The sequence below is a fragment of the Theropithecus gelada genome, chromosome 12 (assembly GCF_003255815.1).
Source record: "Theropithecus gelada isolate Dixy chromosome 12, Tgel_1.0, whole genome shotgun sequence".
In the NCBI taxonomy this organism is placed as follows: Eukaryota; Metazoa; Chordata; class Mammalia; order Primates; family Cercopithecidae; genus Theropithecus; species Theropithecus gelada.
In genome coordinates, this window is record NC_037680.1 from 13,617,067 (window position 1) to 13,638,925 (window position 21,859).

At 40.8% G+C, this 21,859-nt stretch overlaps 2 protein-coding genes across 6 annotated transcripts in view; one reads left to right on the top strand and one right to left on the bottom strand.

The window, feature by feature from the left end:
* ZRANB3 (zinc finger RANBP2-type containing 3) overlaps positions 1-9,368 on the bottom strand; it is a 310,204-nt gene extending 300,836 nt beyond the window's left edge. The window contains exon 1 of one of the 3 annotated variants that reach the window (XM_025405290.1): positions 9,258-9,368. The gene's annotated coding sequence lies outside the window, so the exon portion shown is untranslated. Of the gene's footprint in view, positions 1-8,630; positions 8,868-9,257 lie in introns of those variants that run through there. The other 2 variants (XM_025405292.1, XM_025405291.1) reach the window with 2 other exon arrangements.
* A 217-nt stretch (positions 9,369-9,585) lies between these two features.
* Positions 9,586-21,859, top strand: part of R3HDM1 (R3H domain containing 1) — a 203,007-nt gene continuing 190,733 nt past the window's right edge. For all 3 annotated transcript variants that reach the window (XM_025403880.1, XM_025403881.1, XM_025403884.1), the window contains exon 1: positions 9,586-9,761. The gene's annotated coding sequence lies outside the window, so the exon portion shown is untranslated. The remainder of the gene's footprint in view (positions 9,762-21,859) is intronic.

Here is a 21,859-nt window from a genome sequence, read left to right on the forward strand (position 1 = left end):
TTTTTTTTTTTTTTTTTTTTTTGAGATGGAGTCTCGCTCTGTCACCCAGGCTAGAGTGCAGTGGTGCAATCTGGTCTCTCTGCAATCTCCAGCTCCTGGGTTCAAGCGATTCTCCTGTCTCAGCCTCCCAAGGAGCTGGGCTTACAGGCGTCTGCCACTGTGCCTAGCTAATTTTTGTATTTTTAGTAGAGACGGGGTTACACCATCTTGGTCAGGACGTTTTTGTTTTTTTTGTTGTTGTTGTTGTTGTTGTTGCGATAGGGTCTCATTACATTGCAAAGGCTGGTCTGGAACTCCTGGCCTTAAGCAATCCTTTCACCTCAGCCTCCAATTACTTTAAAATGAAGAATATTGCAAACTTTCTTTCTACAGGCAACTGTTTTCAGTCTAATGATAAAATAATTCCCACTTATTGGGTGACTTCTTTCTGTAAATCACTACGCTAGGAAATTTTAGAAGATCTCTCGCAATTCACATATTTCTCACGCCTTGGCTCGAGGAAATTCACAGAAACCGCCACTGCTATACATCTTATTGAACGATTAATCCTTTTCCTCTTCCTTTCCTACCCCTCCCATTTGCCCTAAGAACAAAGAGTTTGTAAACCAATAAATTCGGTGGAGGCCGAGAGCTCAGGGCTTTGAGAAAGCCTCCTACGCTGCAGTCCCCTGGACCTGCCTTTTAAACTCTTTTTAATTCCTTTGTCTCTGCTGGACTTGGAGTACCTGCTGGGTGGTGTGGGGCTGGTTTCCCCAACAGGGAGAAAGAAGCCACAGTTGCAAAGGCATAAAGATTTTAGAAAATCTGGCCAGGCACAGTGGCTCATGCGGGTAATCCCAGCACTGTGGGAGGCCACGGCAGGCAGATCACCTGAGGTCAGGAGTTCAAGACCAGCCTGGCCAACATAGTGAATACCTGTCTCTACTAAAAATACAAAAATTAGCCAGGCTGAGATCGCGCCACTGCACTCCAGCCTGGGCAACAGAGTGAGACTCCATCTCAAAAGAAAAAGAAAAAAGAAGTTTTAGAAAATCCTAAGCAGTTTAGTATAGCTAAAGAATAAGATCCTTGTGACATGCAGTAAAGAAGTAAAAACAGGCCAAGTCAAGGAGGTGCCTTGCTAAGAGTTTGGACTTTTCTCTGTAAGGAATTGGAAGCAATTTTTAAAGTGTAATCAGGTTGCTATTTTACAAACATTACTTTGTCAACTTCAGAAAAATGAATGTGGGGGCAGGGATAACTTTTTAGAAGGCTACCACAAATAGTCCAGGTAATACAATTCATAATCTCTTGGCTTTAGACTCCTATATCTAATTACCTACCTGACACTTTGGATATCTCACAGATATTTTTAGCTTAAATGTCCCAAACCAGTCTTGATTTCTCACCAAACCTGTGTGCCCCTGTAGTCTCAGTAAATAGTACAACCATGCAAGTTACTCAAACCGGTTTCATTCCTGATTTCTCCCTTTCCCTAAACCACCAAGTTGAATCAACTTATTATTCATTATTCCCAAAATATTAATGTATCTCAAGTCTATCCTTTTTTTTCCCCCAGTTCCATTGCTATCACCAAACCCAAGCCATCATCACCACTCAACAGGATTAGCATAATAGCTCCCAACTGGACTCCTCTAAATTTCCCTTAATACCACTTGGTTTCCTTAAAATATTTACTGTAATTGGCAATTCTGTCTCTCACTTCTGTTAGAATGCCTTCATAAATTTCAGGGCTCTAGCACCTAGCATCAGCCTGATTAACAGAAACAATATTAATAAAAAAGCAAAACACACTTATTATGTGTCAGGTACTATTTTAAGGGTTTTACATATATGAAATCATTTGATCCTCACAAGAGCCTCTAAGGTAGGTATTCTTATTATCTCAATTTTACAGATGAGGAAACTGAGACACAGATGGTCAATTAATCTGCTCAAGGTAACACAAATAAATGACACAACAAAGAATCAAGCCTAGGCAGACTCCAGCCTACAGTCTTGATTATTCAGTACCTCTTTGAGTAGATGCTCAATAAATATTCCTTGAACAAATAAACAAACGAGAGAATACAGAGAGGAGGAACAGATTTAGTGGTAAAGATTATGGGCTATGATTTGGGACATGCTGAATTTGAAGTACTTGGAGAAGGCTGTGAAGTACAGTGGGATAAACAGTTATAAGTTAGAGATGAGCATTTAGAAGTTATCAAGTTCTCCTGGAAGCCAGCTACAAAATACAACTGTCTGTATTTAAAAAGTGATTATACAATTTAAAAAATAAGATGGGCTTTTAAACTGTAACCATTTTGGTCGAATTCTTTTTTTTGTTTTGACAAAGAGTTTCGCTCTTGTTGCCCAGGCTGGAGTGCACTGGCACAATCTCAGGTCACTGCAACCCCGGCCTTCCGGGTTCTAGCTCCTGCCTCAGCCTCCTGAGTAGCTGGAACTACAGGCATGCACCACCATAGCTGGCTAATTTTATGTATTTTAGTAGAGATGTGGTTTCACCATGTTGGTCAGGCTGGTCTCGAACTCCTGACCTCTGGTGATCCACCCGCCTCGGCCTCTCAAAGTGCTGGGATTACAGGGGTGAGCCACCGCGACCGGCCTGTAGAATTCTATAATAGAAATATGTTTTAACAAAGATAGAATGACCCGTTGAGCCTCGATGACACCCATGAAAAATTCTGTATTGTTACTATGAAATGAAATATTTAGCTTTCTTTAAGAAGTCACATTTGGTATCTATATAAATGTCAAACTTGCATTTTGTTAAAATATAAAAGTGCAGAGATTTTTAACTTGACAAAAATCTAATAGATTACAAGAACAGCTGAAAATAACAAGAAAATGACGGAAAAAGAAGAGCGGGAGCACACCTTACCTCTAGACACCTAAACATATTATTACAAAGTTACAGAAATTAAGATAATGGGTATGGTACAAGTCAAAGAAAAGAGAGAACAATGAAAAAGAACAGTGTCCAAAAAGAACCACGTATAAATGAGAATTGTGAATATGATAAAATGATATTTTAAATTAACGGGTGTGGAGAGATGATTTACTAAATGGTATCGGGTTTAGCCTAAAAAAGATTTTTATTTTGTTCCTTATACCAAAAAAATTACAGCTAAATTATAAAATACAAAAAAAGTTTTAATCAGATACATAATATTTTTTACTAATCTGGGGTGGGGCAAGCATTTCTAAGCATCACAAATAAATTAGAAGCTAGAAAAAAAAAGATGGATAGATTTGGACATTAAAATAATTTAAACTTCTAAGAAAAAAATTAAAAAGTTAAAAGATATTTCAAAATGGGAGAAAAGACGTGAGAAATATGTGACAAAGAATTAACAGCCTATGCAGTAATTTTTTAAAAATATTAAGAGACAATGACAGCAACAGGCTACTTAAAAGAGACAACACCAAATAAACATAAGAAAGATGCTCCACAATCAATAGAATTCAACTAGATACAAATGAAACAGCCATCGCTGTTTACGATCAGATTGAATAGAGTAAAACACGGGGAATGGGTGATCTCAAACACCATTAGTAGGAAAGAAAATGGGAACATCCTTTCTAAAGAGCAACTTAGAGATCACAGAGTATTTGTGGCTAAATAAACCTACTTCTAAAAGGTTAGATTCAAGGATAATCAGGGAAGCATACAAAGAGAGCACACATGACAGCGTTACCTATAAAACCTAATCTGTTTAGCAATCACACTTCTGGGTACATATCCGAAAGAAATGAAAACAGGATTGGGCTGGGCACAATGACTAACGCCTGTAATCCCAGCACTTTGGGAGGCCGAGGCGGGCAGATCACCTGAGGTCAGGAGTCCGAGACCTACCTGGCCAATATAGCAAAACCCCGTCTCCACCAAAAATTTAAAAATTAGCCGGTCGTGGTGGTGCGTGCCTGTAATCCCAGCTACTCAAGACGGTGAGATAGGAGAATCGCTTGAACCCAGGAAGAGGAGGTTGCAGTGGCCCAGGATCATACCACTGCACTCCAGCCTAGGCAACAAGAGCAAAACTCTGTCTCAAAAAAAAAAAAAAAAAAAGGAAATCCTATCATGCTCTGCACCGATGAACCTTGAAGACATTATGGAAACTGAAATAAATTAGCCACAAAAAGTCAAATAGTGTACTACATGATTCCACTTTTATATGAGGTATTTAAAGTATGTAGTCAAATTCAGAAACAAAATAGAATGGTGGCTGTGGGGCAAAGGATACAGGGGAAATGCAGTTGTTGTTTGGTAAGTATAGAATTTCACATCTGCAATATGAAAAAGTTCTAGAGATCTATTGCACAAGGTACATTTAATTGTACTTGTGGGCTAAGCTCTGATTTTTTTTTTTTTGAGATGGAGTCTCGCTGTGTCGCCCAAGCTGGAGTACAGTGGCACTATCTCGGCTCATTGCAACCTCAGCCTCCGTCAAGCCATTCTCCTGCCTCAGCCTCCTGAGTAGCTGGGATTACAAGTGCACACCACCACACTAGGCTAATTTTTGTATTTTTAGTAGGGACGGGGTTTCACCTTGTTGGCCAGGCTAGTCTTGAACTCCTGACCTCAAGTAATCCACCTGCCTCGGCCTCCCAAAGTGCTGGGATTACAGGTGTGAGCCAACACACCCAACCTGATTTTTTTAATCTTACCCAAATTCCTACCTAAGGGGTCTAGGGAGTCATGCCCTACAAACCATAAATTCTTATTAGGTGGGTTTTATTTGACCCTATATATTGTGATTTACTTTTCCATCTGACTCTGGCCTAACATTATGAGACAAGGAAGAAATGTTTAATACCAAAATATATTTCTTTGCCATACCTTAAAATTGTCCTGCAAAGCCTGTTGTAGGAAAAATCCATATTCTATAGCGAATCCCCTTCCCACTTTGTTTTCCTTCCTTCCCAAATCCAGGAGATAATCAACTATGAGCCAGACACCCTTTTAAGTCCAATAAAAAACAATTTACAACCTGCTCTCTCTGAAGTCTGCTATCTAAGAGCTTCCTCTGCACAGTAAAACTTGGTCTCTACAATCTTTTATCTTTAACCTGAGCATTCCTTTCTGTCAATCCCAGGTCTTCAGACAACCTCAACCAATTGTCAACAGAAAATGTTTAAATTTACCTATAGCCTGGAAGTCCCCACTTTGAGTTGTCCTGCTTTTCTAAACCAAACAAATGTATTTCTTAAATGTATTTGATTGATGTCTCATGCCTTCCTAAAATACATAAAACCAAGCTGTAACCCAACCACCTTGGGCACATGTTCTCAGGACCTCCCGAGGGCTGTGTCATGGGGCCATGGTCACTCATATTTGGGTCAGTATAAATCGCCTCATATTTTACAGAGTTTGACTCTTTTTGTCAACAATCATCTGGCACCCATTCGTGGGGCCTCAGAGAAGACTAAGGGTCATACTATACACTTAAAAATGGTTAAGATGGCCAGGCACGGTGGCTCACACCTGTAATTCCAGCACTTTGGGAGGCTGAGGTGGGTGGAGCACTTGAGGTCAGGAGTTCAAGACCAGCGTGGGCTAACATGGTGAAACCCCCTCTCTACTAAAAATACAATAGCCAGGCATGGTGGTGCAGGCCTGTAATCCCAGCTACTCAGGAGGCTGAGACATGAGAATCGTTTGAACCCAGGAGGCAGAGGTTGCAGTAAGCCACTGTACTCCGGTCTGGGAGACAGAGCAAGGCTCTGTCTCAAAATAAAAGAAGAAAAAAAATAATTAAGTTGATAATTGTGTTATGCGTTTTTAACACAATAAAAAATAAATTATTAATTGAAAACAATGTAAATACCCACCAGCAGGGAATTGGTCATGCTACAGCTATACAATAAAGTAGCCATCAAAAATGATAATACTGATACCTATTCAGTTATACCCATAGCCCATTCTTGCAAGTTTTTTCAATATAAAAAAAGCAAAGCATTATATCATAAAACATGTGTCCATATCTGTAACTAAAGACAGAGGTATGTGTAAACAGTGGCATCTCTAGGTAATAGGATTGCAGATGACCTTTACTTTCTTTTTCATATTTTCTTGTGTGGACTAAGTATTAAGTACATGGCAAAAGATGGCTTAAAAGAGGAAGTGACTGCCACCATTGGCTCCAGAATCCTGGGATGGAATTTTGTTTCCCTCATCACTATGTGTCTGGCACATGTTGAAGGATTAATAAAAATTTGAGAGGCAAAATGAACAGTCGTTAAGAGTTCAGGAATCAAGACAGGCCTGGATATGAATCTCAATTCATATTCATTGAAAAGGGGCCTCAGACTTTAAAGCTCTTTTTTTTGGTTGGTTGATTGGTTTGTTTGCTTGTTTGAGATAGAGTCTCCTGTGTTGCCCCAGGCTGGAGTGCAGTGGCTCAATCACAGCTCATTGCAGCTTTGACCTCCTAGGTCCCAGCGATTCCCTCACCTGAGCCTCCTGTGTAGCTGGACCACAGCTATGCACCACCAAGCCCAGCTGATTTTATTTTTTGTAGAGACCGAGATTTCCTATGTTGCCCAGGCTGGTCTAGAACTGCTAGACTCAAGTGATTCTCTTGCCTTGACATCTCAAAGTGCTGGGATTACAGGTGTGAGCCACCAGGTCAGACCTCTACAATTCTTATTTAACTTCATTGAGCCTCACCTTCTTCAACTATAAAAATGTCAAGAAGACTTAACAGATTGTTGCAAGGAAAATGTACTTATCACACAAAACATCATTTCTGGCTCAAATGAAACTCAGTAAAATGATGGCCATCATTACTGTTTAGTGACTCGATTTACACTGAAGAACTCCCGACACAAACAAATAAAAAAAAACTAAGCATCTACAGAAGACTGCATTGCTAAATTATCACTGAATATCCTAACTGCATTAAAAAGCAAGAGACAACACTTTGCCTGGTAGATCTACAAAAATGTCTTGCTGCAAGGTATGGTTACATTCCTATATCTAGCAGGATTACACTATAAAATTTACCATCTACTTTGTATATAAACATCACTCATGAGTATTGGACACAGATTTATTAGTGCTTTAGTAAAAATAATGCAAAGAGGAAAACGTGCTTGTTTTAATCCAAAGGTAGAATGTAAAGAGAATGTAAACATACAAAATATGACTAAAGACTTCACTTAGAGAGAGATAAAAAGAGTAAGTGACATTACAATTTTGTTTAGCCTCTCTCTTCCTCACAACTTTTGGACAAGGAGCCTGTCTTTTTAGGCACTGCTCTACCCACAAAGTCTATACGGTGTAAGCGCTCATACCATAAATACAAGAGGATTTATAAGAGAAAATCTCAGTAAAATCATGGAGTAAACTGAATTAGAATTTATCTGAGAAAGTCTCAGTCAAAATAATAAAGGAAAGAGTTTAAGAATAAAGGGCACACGCATAGGGAGGGAAAAAGTCTTTTCTGTAACTTGCATCTCCTTTATTCAATAAGTTTTCCTGGGGACCTTATACAGTCACCCTTGAACTCTGAAGGAGGCATAATCCAGGGCCTGACCGTGCTAAGATTATTAGGCTGTGGGTTCCTTAACCCTTTCAGTGATGCCTTTATTCATCGGTGTATTATAGTTGGCACCCTGTGGTCACGTTTTTTGTTTTTTATTTTGTTTTGAGATGGAGTCTCGCTCTGTCACCCAGGCTGGAGTGCAGTGGCGCGATTCTCAAGTTCAAGCGATTCTCCTGCCTCAGCCTCCCATGTAACTGTGACTACAGATCCCTGCCACCACGTCCGCTAATGTGTGTGTGTGTGTGTTTTTGGTAGGCACAGGGTTTCACCATGTTGCCCAGGCTGATCTCGAACTCCTGACCTCATTTAATCCGCCCGCCTCGGCCTCCCAAAGTACTAGGATTACAGGCCTGAGCCACCGCGCCTGTCCGCCACTCGTTTAATAAATGGTCGTTATTCAAAGAATGGTGATGGGGCCACTCTTGATTATCAATCCTTCAAACAGAAAAGCCCTTTTATGTGACTTTTTTCCTTCAAAGCTGACTTTAGAAGTGTGTTTGGGGCCGGGCGCGGTGGCTCACGCCTGTAACCCAGCACTTTGGGAGGCCAAGGTGAGCAGATCACGAGGTCAGGAGATCGAGACCATCCTGGCTAACGCGGTGAAACCCCGTCTCTACTAAAAATACAAAAAAATTAGCCAGGCGTGGTGGCGCACGCCTGTAATCCCAGTACTCGGGAGGCTGAGACAGGAGAATGGCGTGAACCCGGGAGGCGAGGGTTGCAGTGAGCCGAGATCTCGCCACTGCACTCCATCCTGGCGACAGAGCAAGACTTCGTCTCAAAAGAAAAAAAAAAAAAAGTGTGTCTGTAAATGTGGGAGGAGTTAGTTCAGAACTTCGGAGCCCTGTCTTTTCAGTTCGAACTGACCACGCGAAGACTAAAGGCATTAGAGGTACTTTCTACAAATTTAGCCGTGCAATCTAAGAGCCAGCAGGCCGAGACGCCCGGGATTGAAGGCCGGGGTGGAGACAGTATGAGGGCCCTGGGAATTACCCCCATCCCATGTCACCCACTCTTTCTTAAAATGCCATTAAATTCCGTTCAACTTTTTATCTCCCATGCAAGAAACTAGCGACTTGCCCGCCACGCCACTTCCAAACAGTCACACCTGGCGTATTCGCCGCAGCATCTCCAACTCCCGCCACAGGTTTGGGACGTGTCCGCCCCTAAGCGGAAGTGACGTTCAACGGGACTACGTGAAAGTAGACGAGTTCAAATACGTACTAATAATTTAAAACCCGTATGGTGTTTTGAGGAAACTCTTCTGCTTACCCTTCTTCCATCATTTCTCTCCTGCTAGGGTTGCGAAAAGGGCTCAGTATAGCCTCGCGACAACTCGTTCTCCTCCCTAATTCCAAGTCATTCAAAACTCTGTCCCTTTTCATTGGCTGAGGCGGCGGCATGGGTACCTCTCAGGAACTACAATTCCAGCCAACCACCGCGACAGGTGAACGGAGGAGAGGTTATGAGCAGGGGAAAAGCGTATTGGGAATTGTAGTCCACTCCAGGTCGAAAAGAGCACTGACCCGCCCTCCGCCACTGACGCTGGAGAAACCAGGTGTTCGTTTCAGAACCCGTTAGCGCTAAGGGGAGGAGCCAAGCCCTTAAGCAGCATGCCTCACTTCGCCCCACATGGATGATAATTTCCTTTACCCCTAAAAAGCACTATGAATACCCCCTGAGGAAATATGGTTGTCTTTTAAATACCTCGAGTCAGTAAAAACTCACGAAACTCCCTCACCTCAGGATCCAACTCGTGGGAAAAGGTAGCTCTTTTACAAGTGGGCAAAATGGCTGTCCTCCTAGTTTTACCATTGGTTGGCTTTTGCGCCCTTCAAGGGCGGTTATTTATCACGGATTGGTTCTTTTTCTCTTGAGGTTGGAGGAAGATTTGGCACGGCTCTCCGAGGCCTGGGAGGAGGTAAAGGGGTGGAGAGAAGGCAGTTTTTTCAAGCGTGATTGGGCAACACCCATGTCACTCCGGGGACGTACAACCTATGAGTAGTCGGCTGCCGCTCAAAGAGAACGAAGAGGCGGGGCTAGTGCGTGGTGGGAAGGGGCGGGATTCTGCCAGCCGCGGCTGCCGCTGGAGCCGGTGTCCGGGCTGGTGATGGGGTTAATTCCCTTTCGTAAGACTCTTACTTGCACCCACCCAGCCCCGCCGTCGCCCCGCCGCGCCGCGCTCCAACCGCCTCCTCCTCAGTAACGCGGGTAAGAGATGCCCTCCCCTCCCCCGTCCAGCTCCCCGGGAATAACGCGCCTCGCTCCCCTCCCCCGCCCGCCAACCGGTAGCGCTAACGGAGAAGGAGGCAGGCAGGGGAGAGATGCGGTGTGTGAGAAGGTGGCCTTCCCCGCCGCGTCGTCGGCGCTCCAGCCAGGGCCTTCCGACGTCCCGCTGCTGCCAGCCCGCCGTTAGGTCGGGTTCCGAGTGAGCCAGTCTCGCCTGGCCCGCGGCTGCGGCTGCGGCTGCGGCTGCAGCTGCAGCCACTACCTTGTGCCCACCGCCCCCACTCGGGGGCCATGTGAAAAGCAAACCCCTCGAGGCCTAGCGGAGGAGGCAGGGGAAAGGTTCCCGAGTCCCTGCCATGGCTTCTGCTGCCTCCGCGGCTGCTCTTGCAGCCCCAGGGACTCGGGAGCCAGCCACAGCAGGCCTGCCAGGAGCGTGGTGCTGCTCTCTCGGGTGGCTGGCGCCGGTGCCCCGGGCTCCCACGGCCGCATCCCCTGGCCTTGCACCAAGAGAATTTTCAGCTTCGACCGGTTGGTGAAATGTAGGTACATTTTCCCTGTGGTATCAGCAAAAGCACAATGGGAATATTAAAAAGAAAGTTGAATGACTGTCAGTGTCACGGTCCCCCGGGATCTGATTTACACACGTTTTGATGACTGAGCCTTAGGCTGCCAACAAATTTTTGTGTGCTTTGAAGTTTTTTGGTGTTTTGTTTTGTTTTGTTGTTGTGACTAGGTCCAAAGGATGCCTCTGTTGAGCTTGTTTTTATAAAGAAACTTAAATTATTGAGACTATCATGCTCCGTGTGTAATTGTCCTGGGATAGTAAGTTAACTAAGTAAAAGGTGAAGAGGTGCTTTCCAAATTAGGATTCGTGAACAGCAAATGGTTTTTCTAATAAAATTTTCTAAATATATGTATCTTCATGGTTATAGTTTATCTAATTGTAACTTTAAGAAACCCTTTTTAGCTTAAATGTCATTGATGACAAAAACTTTTAAATAAAAAGATGGTTAAAGTCAAACTGGAAGTCTACCCATTTATAATATTTGAAACAAGATCTAAGTATTTAGTAGGATACCAGTCTGACAGGAATAATTGGACACGTCTCAATTTCTAAAAATTTGGCATATTTGGCTATTTTTAGGGCATTCTGTTATGATTTCCTCATCACGTTTTGATCAAGTGCTTGTCTTTTCAAATACCACTCTGCTTTTATGCCTGGAAGAATATGTCTTTAAATCATGGATTCTATAGTCTGTAGTAGACATACCTGTGATCAGAGTTAAAATTCTAGGCTCATTTCTGAGGTTTACTTGTTGGCAGAATAAACCTGGGTTCTGAAGAAATATCTGAGTTTTGATCATTTCTTCAGGGTCTGAGAAGACTATGGTGGCTTAATGGTCTTCTATATTCCATAACTAGTACACCTGGATACAGGATTGACATAGATATGTTCGGGTCCTGGAGGAAATTTGGGTATCTATTAAGAAATGAAAATTGCCAGCCATATAGTAGTCACCTGTAGTCCCTGCTACTCAGGAGTATGAGGTGAGAGGATCACTTGAGCCCAGAAGTTAAAGGCCAGCCTAGGCAGTATAGCAGAACATCATCTCAAAAAAATAAATAGATAGCCTTAAAAGGTAAGTCCCCTGAGATCCCCACAAAGTTCCTGTAACATATATTGCCAGCTGCCAGCATAGTATTTTCCAAAACTTGAGTTAATTGATAAATTATACAGTTGATACTTTCAGATCTTGCTTGAGTGATTTATATAGAGAAAAGACTGTTGAAAATTTAGGAGTCGTCTACATTTTCTTCCTGGCTGTTGGATCCCTCCATGAACCTCAGTTCGGTTTCCTCATCTGTAAAATGAGGATGATAATGCTTAACTTAAGAAGTTATGAAAATTAGAGATAAATATATAGTAATGGCTGGGCACAGTGGCTCACACCTGTAATCCTAGCACTCTGGGAGGCTGAGGCAGGCGGATCACCTGAGGTCGGGAGTTGGAGACCAGCCTGACCAACATGGAGAAACCCTGTCTCTACTAAAAATACAAAAAATTAGTTGCGTGTGGTGGTGGGCACCTGTAATCTCAGCTACTCGGGAGGCTGAGGCAGGAGAATTGCTTAACCAGGGAGGCAGTGGTAAGTGGAGATCAGGCCATTGAACTCCAGCCTGGGCAACAAGAGTGAAACTCCATCTTAAAAACAAAGAAAACAGAAAATTAGAGATAAAGTATGTAAATCCCCTAGCATTGAGCCTGACACAGTTTGTGCAATTAAATATTAACTGTTATTATTTTCATGCATATTTAGAGAATGGGATTGTTGTTCCTATGCTGAGGGTGGTGTTGCAGCCTTTGAACACATTCTGTTACTGAAGAGTACCATAGGCGTATTAATTTGTATAGTGACTTAAGCACAGTTTGCGGCTATTTTTGATTCCCTTATGGAAGTTTTTTTGACTTTGAATTAAAATACAAGTGTCTGTGGAATATATTTCAAATGGATTATTGGGAATAATAATTAGTGTACTCCATGTAGTGGTTAACTATTGTAGTATCTTTTAAATTTTATTTAGCTGATACATGTTTCAAGCTCTAGTTTATATACATGCTATCCATATTCATTGTGCTACCAGGCGACATTTGAACTATTTAATACACAGTTAAGATTAAGCAAATCATTTGAAATTGTTATGACCATATGTGACTACAGTTTTGTTGCTGTTTTTTAATTCTCCTTATTTATCAACACTTGAGTGTTCCTTTTCTGTGAAACAACTCGTGAGAGATGCTATTCCTTTCTCTTCCTAGGCATTTCTGAAAATTTACTGACTCTTCACACATAATAGTGTTCTTAGAATTTCTATAGTTAAACAAATTTAAGGTTAGCATGAAGATGGTTATATTACGAAGTCTTTTCTGACAGGAATGCACAGTCAGAGTTCAAAACAAGCTGCACCTTAAGCAAAATAATGAGCTGCGGTATATACGGTGGGCCTCCCAAGTCATTGGACCTCGTACAAATGGGTGCTCCTCCAAGGAGGTGTTACATGATAGTAGCAATAGAAAATTATATAAACTTGAAATGAGCTTTGTCAAATACCATGCAGAAGATGTGCATTGCCATGCATTGCAAGTAATAGGTTTTTTTTTTTTCTTTTTTTGAACTGGTACTTTAGTATACCTAATTTCATCCATTTGAGTTAGTATTAAGTTTTAATTTCTCAGCAATAAAGTAGTGAAAATTGGTAGCAGTTTTGTTTTTCCCATTCTTGGAAAATGTTACAGTGATGAACAAGGCTTGATAGGTTTGTAAAATACTATTGCTATTTGAATTAGAAAATTTCACTATTGACTTTCCATATTCTGTTGTAAATAAGTTGGGGAATTAGTGTGTCAAGGAGGCGTGGTAACAAATGGTAATGTAATTTTCAAATAGCTATTGCAGCACCAAACCGCAGAATCAATACTCTGTCTTTATAACCACATTTGCATATAGGGATAATTTATTTCTTATAACTTAAGATAACTAAAATGAAGGGCCGGGCGGGGTGGTTCACGCCTGTAATCCCAGCACTTTGGGAGGCCGAGACAGGCAGATCACAAGGTCAGCAGTTTGAGACCAGCCTGGCCAGTATGGTGAAACCCCATCTCTACTAAAAATACAAAAATTAGTAGGGCGTGTTGGTGGGCGCCTGTAGTCCCAGCTACTTGGGAAGCTGAGTCAGGAGAATCGCTTGAACCTGGGAGGCGGAGGTTGCGGTGAGCCGAGATTGTGCCACTGCACTCCAGCCTGGCGACAGAGCAAGACTTTGTCTCAAAAATAAATAAATAAATAAATAAATAAATAAAATGGAATGAGATGGCTATTGTGAAGAGAAGGAAGTCAGTTTTTTCTCTGTATAATTGTAAACTTTAAAAAAAAATCATCTTAAGACTTAATCCTTAAGACTTCCTGTACTGTTTAATAATATGGACATGTGCAAAGAATTAAATCATATAATTAAACAAAATTTTGTCAAGTTAACTTTGCTTCTCAAATAAGGAAGTTATATAATTAAACACATTTGCTTGTACCTAATAAGACATTAGCGTCCTCATGAATGTATGTCATTTCCAGAATTTAATTCAATTAGTTATTGGCTGAGGGTTGAAATAGAGATGAAACTAAATCCTGGCCCAAAGCTAGTTTTATACCTTATTTTCCAGCAATTTGTTTTTTTTATATCTAGGTTTTATCTTTAATATTTTGCCTCATCTTACCCATTCTTAGTCTCCATACACACATATTAACTTAAATTTCTTTTTCTGAGAATTTTGAAAGCCTATAGTTTATGACCTTTGTTCCCTCTTTGACTTGTGAATTTTATATTTGTGAGTTTTTTCCAAATTTCTACCTGTCAGCTCACTTCTTTAGGAAAGTTGTAAGGTTTTTGAGCCACTTCATTTCATTTGTTATTTTTTTAAGAGACAGGTTTCACCCTGTCACCCAGACTGGAGTACAGCGACAGGATCATAGCTTACCACAGCCTTAAATTCTGAGGCTCAAGTGAGCCTCCCATCTTATGCTCCCAAGTAACTAGGACTACAAGCTTGTCACTAGGACTACAGGCACATGGCTAATTTTTTAATTTAGTAGAGACAGGTTCTTACTGTGTTACCCAGGCTGGTCTCCCACCTCCTGGGCTCAAGCGATGCTCCTGCCTTGCCCTGCCAAAGTGCTGGAATTACAGGCATAAGCCACTGCACCCAGCCTGTTTCATGAATAGTAGATTGCACAGCATGTTTAAATGATGTTTGCTTTACTAAAGTTTTTATCTACAACTCCCTATAATGACTTCGTCTGACAAAGAAATTAAGTAGAGAAAATAAACTACCTTTCTTTTTATTCTTGACCATTCTCAAGAGGGAATAACTTGATATTGTCTGATCTAAGGTTTTAAAATAGCGAATTTGACTTCTCACAACATTAGTTTCATGAATGACAAATATAAATTACTTTTGTGGGTTAGTTGTACAATTAACTTCGCTAACCTGTCCTTTAAGGCAGGGGTCCCCAGCCCTTAGGAACTGGGCCACACAGCAGGAGGTGTGTGAGTGAACCGTGAACATCACCACCTGAGCTCTGCCTCCTGTCAGATCAGTGGAGGCATTAGATTCTCATATGATTGCAAACCCTATTGTGAACTGCACATGCAAGGGATCCAGGTGGCGTGCTTCTTATGAGAATCTAATGCCTAAAGATCTGAGAAAGAACAGTTTCATCCCATAACCATCCTCCTCACCCCCTGTACCATCTGGGGAAAAATTATTTTCCACAAAACAGGTCCCTGGTGCTCTTAGGACAGAAACAAGTTCCATAACTACAGTAAACTACCACCTTACAGTCTGAGGTAGCTTAACTGTGGATTTACTTTGTTACCTTGCCCCTCAGTGGGGAGAGAAGCTCTGGAATTTAAAAAAAAAAAAAAGTCTTACTCTTGTGAAATCAAACTTCTTTGTACATGTATACAACATGTGTACAAAACAATAGCTGAAGTGAGCATTAGTCTTTCTTTTTATTTATTTATTTATTTATTTTTGAGACGAAGTCTCACTCTGTCGCCCAGGCTGGAGTGCAGTGGCACAATCTTGGCCCGCTGCAACCTCTGCCTCCCAGACTCAAGCAATTCTCCTTCCTCAGTCCCCCAGGTAGCTGGGACTACAGGCACAAGCCACCATGCTGGCTAATTTTTGTATTTTTAGTAGAGACGAGGTTTCGCCATATTGGCCAGGGTGGTCTCGAACTCCTAACCTCAAGTGATCTGCCCACCTTGGCCTCCCAAAGTGCTGGGATTACAGGCATGAGCCATCATGCCCACAGCCTAGGCCTTCATTTTAGTAAGCCTCTATTTTATTTAATATTTTATTTTTATTTTTTTATTTTTTTATTTTTTTTGAGACAGAGTCTCGCTCTGTTGCCCAGGCTGGAGTGTAGTGGTGTGGTCTTGGCTCACTGCAACCTCTTCCTCCTGGGCTCAAGCGATTCTCCTGCCTTAGCCTCCCTAGTAGCTGGGATTACAGGCATGAGCCACTGTGCCCAGTGGGCTCTCATTTGTAACATGCTCTTGGGAAAGAAGCTTCCTTCATACAGAATTACTACATATCTATTTGTTTTTTACTGGGAACAACCCAGATGTCCTTTGCTGCATGAATTGTTGAACTGTGATACATCCATACCATGGAATACTACGCTGCCATAAAAAAAGGAACAAACTGCAGTCACACATTGTTTAACATTAGGGATAAGTTCTGAGAAATGTGTCATTAGACAGTTTTGTTGTGCCAACATCATGGAGTGTGCTTACACAAACCTACATGGTATATAGCCTTATAGATACTTAAATTATATGGTATGTATGGCCTGTTGCTCCTGGGCTACAAACCTATACAGTATGCTACTACACTAAATACTGTAGGCAATTCTAACATCATGGTTAAGTATCTGTATATCTAAATAAAGACAAGGTACAGTAAAAATAAGGTATAAAATATTTTTAAATAGTATGCCTAAGGCACTTACAATGAATGTGGCTTGCAGCACTGGAAATTATTTTAGGTGAGCCAGTGAGTAGATGCAGAGGCCTCTGACATAATCGTACACCATTGTAGACTTTATAAATGCTGTATACTTGGGTTTCACTAAATTTATAAAATATTTTTCTATCTAAAAAATTAAGTTTGCTATAACTTTTTACTATATAAATTTTTTTAAATTTTAAGTTTTGACCCTTTTGTAGTAACACTTAGCTTAAAATAGACATAGTACAGCTGTACAAAAATATTTTTTCTTTATATCCTTGCCCTATAAGCATTTTCTGTTTTACAATTTTTGGGGATTCGTTTGTTTGTTTTTGTGAAGGAGTTTTGCTGTCATCACCGTCACCCAGGCTGGAGTGCAGTGGCACGATCTTGGCTCAGTGCAACCTCCGCCTCCTGGATTCAAGCGATTCTCCTGCCTCATCCTCCCAAGTAGCTGGGACTACAGGTGCCCACCACCATGCCCGGCTAATTTTTGTATTTTTGGTAGAGACAGGGTTTCACCATGTTGGCCAGGCTGGTCTTGAACTCCTGACCTCAGGTGACCCACCCACCTCAGCCTCCCAACGTGCTTGGATTACAAACGTGAGCCACTGCACCTGGCCTAAAATTTTTTGTTGTTGTTGTTGTTTTTCCTTTAAAATTTTTTGTTAAAAACTAAAATGTAAACACATGCATTAGCCTAGGCCTGTGCATGTGGTCAGGATCATCAGTATCATTGTCTTCCATCTTTGTATCTTGTCCCACCGGAAGGTCTTCAAAGACAATTACACACATGAATCTATCATCTTGATGTTAATGTCTTTTTCTGGAATACTTCTTGAAGGACTTCTTTGAACTGTTTGACAGTTAACTTCTAATTATTTTATATAATTTTTAATACAATTTTTAAAATATAATTTTTAATCTAATTTTTAATCTAATGTTTTAAATAGAAGGAGTACCCTCTAAAATAATAAGTGTAGTAAATGCATAAATCAGTATCATAGTCATTTATTACCATTATCAAGTATTATGTGCTGTACATATGTATGTGCTATACTTTCATATAGTCATATGCATATAGCAATGTGGTAGATTTACACCAGCATCACCATAAACATGTGAGTAATGTGTTACGAAGGCTGTGATAATCCTTAGGTGCTAGGAATTTTTCACCAACATAGTCTTATGGGACCACTGTCATTTATGCAGTCCATTGTTGACTGAAATGTCATTATGCAGTGCGTGATTGTATTGATACAGCAACTAGAATGGATTCCAAAAGAATTGCAGGCACACCTAGGAGATACTGCGAGTTCAGTTCCAGACAACCATGAAAAAGTGAGTTATATACCTTTTTTGGTATCCCAGTGCATTTGAAAGTTAGGTTTACTACTGACGTTACCGCTTTAAAAAAAAAAAAAGAGTTTTATATAATTCTGTAGTCTATTTAAAGTGTAAAGAGCATTGTGTCTAAAAAATGCACATACCTTAATTTTTAAATATTGCTAAAAAATTCTAATAATCATCTGAGCCTTCAGCAGGTTGTAATCTTTTTGCTGGTGGAGAGTCTTGCTTCAGTGTTGGTGGCTGCTGACTGATCAAGATGGTTGTTGCTGAAGGTTGGACTGACTGTAGCAATATCTGAAAATAAGACAATGACAGCAGTGTCCACGTTGATGGGCACTTCCTTTCGTGAAAGATTTCTCGATAGCATGTGCTGCTGTTGGAAAGCATTTTACCCACAGTAGAACTTCTTTCAAAATTGTAGTCAGTCCTCTCCAATTTTCCTACTACTTTACAACTAAGTTTGTGTAATATTCTAAATCCTTTGTTGCTATTTCAACAATGCTTACAGAAATAGACTTAACTAGGAGTAGAGTCCATCTCAAGAAATCACATTCTTTGCTCATCCATAATCGTGAACAAATGATATGAGCAACAATTCAAACACATCTTTAAGCCCCACTTCTGATTCTAGTTCTCTTACAATTTCCACCACATCTGCTTGAACCCCTCCAAGTCATCCATGAAGGTTGAAATCGATTTCTTCCAGACTCTTGTTGATATTTTGTAACTTCACAGATGCCTAGGTGGTCAAAAAATAAAAATTTTTAAACGTTGATATTTTGACCTCCTCCCATGAATCATAAATGTTCTTTTAAGACATGGAGGTCTTGCTCTGTTGCCCAGGTTGGAGTGTAGTGCTGCTGTCATAGCTCATTGTAACCTTGAACTTTGGGGCTCTAGCAGTTCTCCCACTTCTTTGCTGGTGCATGCCACCACATCTGTCTGTTTTTATTTTTATTTATTTATTTATTTTTGTAGGGACAGGGTCTTGCTCTGTAGCCCAGGCTGGTCTCAAACTCCTGGCCTCAAGCAATCCTGCCTCAGCCTCCCAGTGTTGGGATTACAGGCATGAGCCACCATGCCCACAAATGTTGTTAATGGCATCTAGCATGATGAATCCTTTCCAGAAGGTTTTTAGCTTACTTTACCCAGTGCATCAGAGGAATTACTATCTTTGGCAGCCATGTAGAGTTACATAGTGTATTTCATAAATATGAGACTTAAAAATAGAAATTAATCATTGACACATGGGCTGAAAAATACTGTTGTGTTAGCAGGCAAAAGAACACTCATTTCTTTTTACATCTCCATCAGAGCTCTTGGGTGACAAGGTACTTTATCAATGAACAGTAAGTGCTTTAAAAGGAGTCTTCTTTTAAAAGGAGTCTTTTAAAAGGAGTCTACTGAGCAGTAGGTGTCAACAGAGGATTTTAAGTATTCGTAAATAGCATACCTGTTGCAAACAGATGTGCTGTCATCCAGGCTTTGTTTCATTTATGGAGCACAGGCTCTATAAAAGTACACAGGCAGAGTACTTTTAGCATAGTTCTTAATGGCCCTAGAATTTTCAGAATGTTAAATGAACACTGGCTTCAACTTAAAGTTAAGCGTCTCCATCAGCTTCTAACGAGAGTCAACCTGTCTTTTGAAGCTTTGAAGCAGGGCATTGACTTCTCTCTATGAAAGTCCTAGAATAGCATCTGCCAATAGAAAGCTGTTTTGTCTACATTGAAAATCTGTTGTTTAGTGACCACCTTCATCAATGATCTTAGATCTTCTGGGTAATTTGCTGCAGCTTCTTCAACACTTGCTGCTTCACGTTGCATGTTTACGTTATGGAGATGGTGTCATTTTCCCTAAACCTCATAAATCAGTCTTTGTTAGCTTTCAACTTCTGCAGCTTCCTTATCTCTCTCAACCTTTATAGAATTGAAGAGAGTGCCTTCTACTGGGTTAGACTTTTGCCTAAGGGAATATGGTGGCTGGTTTGATCATCTGTCTGGACCCCTGAAACCTCCATATCAGCAATAAGGCTATTTTGCTTTCTTACAATCTGTGTGTTCACTGGAGTAGCAATTTTTACTTCTTTCAAGAACTTTTCCTTTGCATTCACAGCTTGGGTAACTATTTGATGCAAAGAGGCCTAGCTTGAGGCCTAGGCTTTCAGCCTGTCTCACCTTTCAACAGGCCTTTCTTGCTAAGCTTAATCATTTCTAACTTTTGATTTAAAGTGAGAGATCTGTGACTCTTACTTTCACTTAAACATGTGGAGGCCATCGCAGGGTTATTAACTGACCTAATTTCTTTTTTTTGAGAGGGAGTCTTGCTCTGTCACCCAGGCTGGAGTGCAGTGGTGCAATCTCGGCTCACTGCAAGCTCCACCTCCTGTGTTCACGCCATTCTGCTGCCTCAGCCTCCGCCTCTGAAGTCACTGGGGCTACAGGCACCCACCACCACGCCCGGCTAATTTTTTGTATTTTTAATAGAGACAGGGTTTCACTGTGTTAGCCAGGATGGTCTTGATCTCCTGACCTCATGATCCGCCTGCCTTGGCCTCCCAAAGTGCTGGGATTACAGGTGTAAGCCACCACACCTGGCCAACTGACCTAATTTCAATATTGTTTTGTCTCAGTGAATAGGTATGACCAAAGAGAGGGAGAAGAGATGGGGCATCAGCCAGTTGGTGGCGCAATCAGAACACCTACAGCATTTATCAACTAAGTTCACTGTCTTATATGGGTGTGGTTTGTGGTCCCCTAAAACAATTACAGTGGTAAGGTCAAAGATCACTGATTGCAGCTCACCATCACCAGACATAATAATGAAAGAGTTTGAAATATTGCAAGAATTACCAAACTATTACACGAGACATGAAGTGAGCACATGTTGGGGAAATGGTAGTGATCGATATGCTCGACTCAAGAGTTGCCACAAACCTTCAATTTGTTTAAAAAGAAATAGTAAAAGAAAAAAAGAAAAGCAATGTTTCTGAAGTGCATATAGGTTGAGTATTTTTTACCTGAAATTTGTGAGACCAGAAGTGTATTGGATTTTTTCAGATTTTGGAATATTGAGATATCTTTGGGATGAGACCCAAATTTAAACAGGAAATTTATTTGTTTCATATGTACCTTATACTCATAGCCTAAAGATAATTTTATACACTATTTTAAATAATTGTTTGCATAAAACAAAGTTTTGACTGCAACTCATCCTGTAAGGTCAAGTGTGGAATTTTCTACTAGTATTGTCATGTTGGTGTTCAAAACTGTTGGATTTTGGAGCATATTGGATTTCACATTTTCAGATTAGGTATGCACAACCTGTGTGTGTTCCTGTATAGTACTAAGGGGGAAAAATACCTGTTTTTAAACGAATATCCTCTGCAAAATACCATTCATATATTTAACATAGTTCAATTGTGTTATTATTACTAAGCCATGTTCGCATGTATAGAGCACAATAGAAATACCTCTAACACTGAACAAATCCAAGTTACAGTTTTTGTTTTCACTTTGTGTGCCTTGTTTTTTTCTAAATGCCAGTTCTTTTCTCATTGTCCTTTTGTTAGGTCTTGCTGTTCTTTCATTTTTTAACTCCTCGTCATTTAAACTAGAAAGAATCTGTTGTCTGCATTTTTCATTGTCCGGTTGCTGTAATATGGTTTTGTCAAGAGGCATTTTTCAACCAGATGTTTATATTGTAAGCATATTATCTTTAAGATGAAATAAAAGATTTCTTCCCCTATGAGGACATAACAAGCATCAAACTGGGAGATGATAACTAATTTGAGGGAAGAGGGTAATGTAAATTATTAAGTTGCACTATGGTTACCATATGACCAAAAGTATTAAATGTTTGTTTTTTTGAGACGGAGTCTCACTCTGTAGCCCAGGCTAGAGTGCGGTGCCGCAATCTTGGCTCACCACGACCTCCACCTCCCAGGTTCAAGCAATACTCCTGCTTCAGCCTTCTGAGTAGCTGAGATTACAAGCATGTGCCACCATGCCCTGCTAATATTTATGTTTTTAGTAGAGATGGGATTTCACCATGTTGGCTAGACTAGTCTCAAACTCCTGACTTCAAGTGATCCCCTGCCTCAGCCTCCCAAAGTGCTGGGATTACAGGTGTGAGCCACTGTGCCTGGTCTAAATGTTTTAAA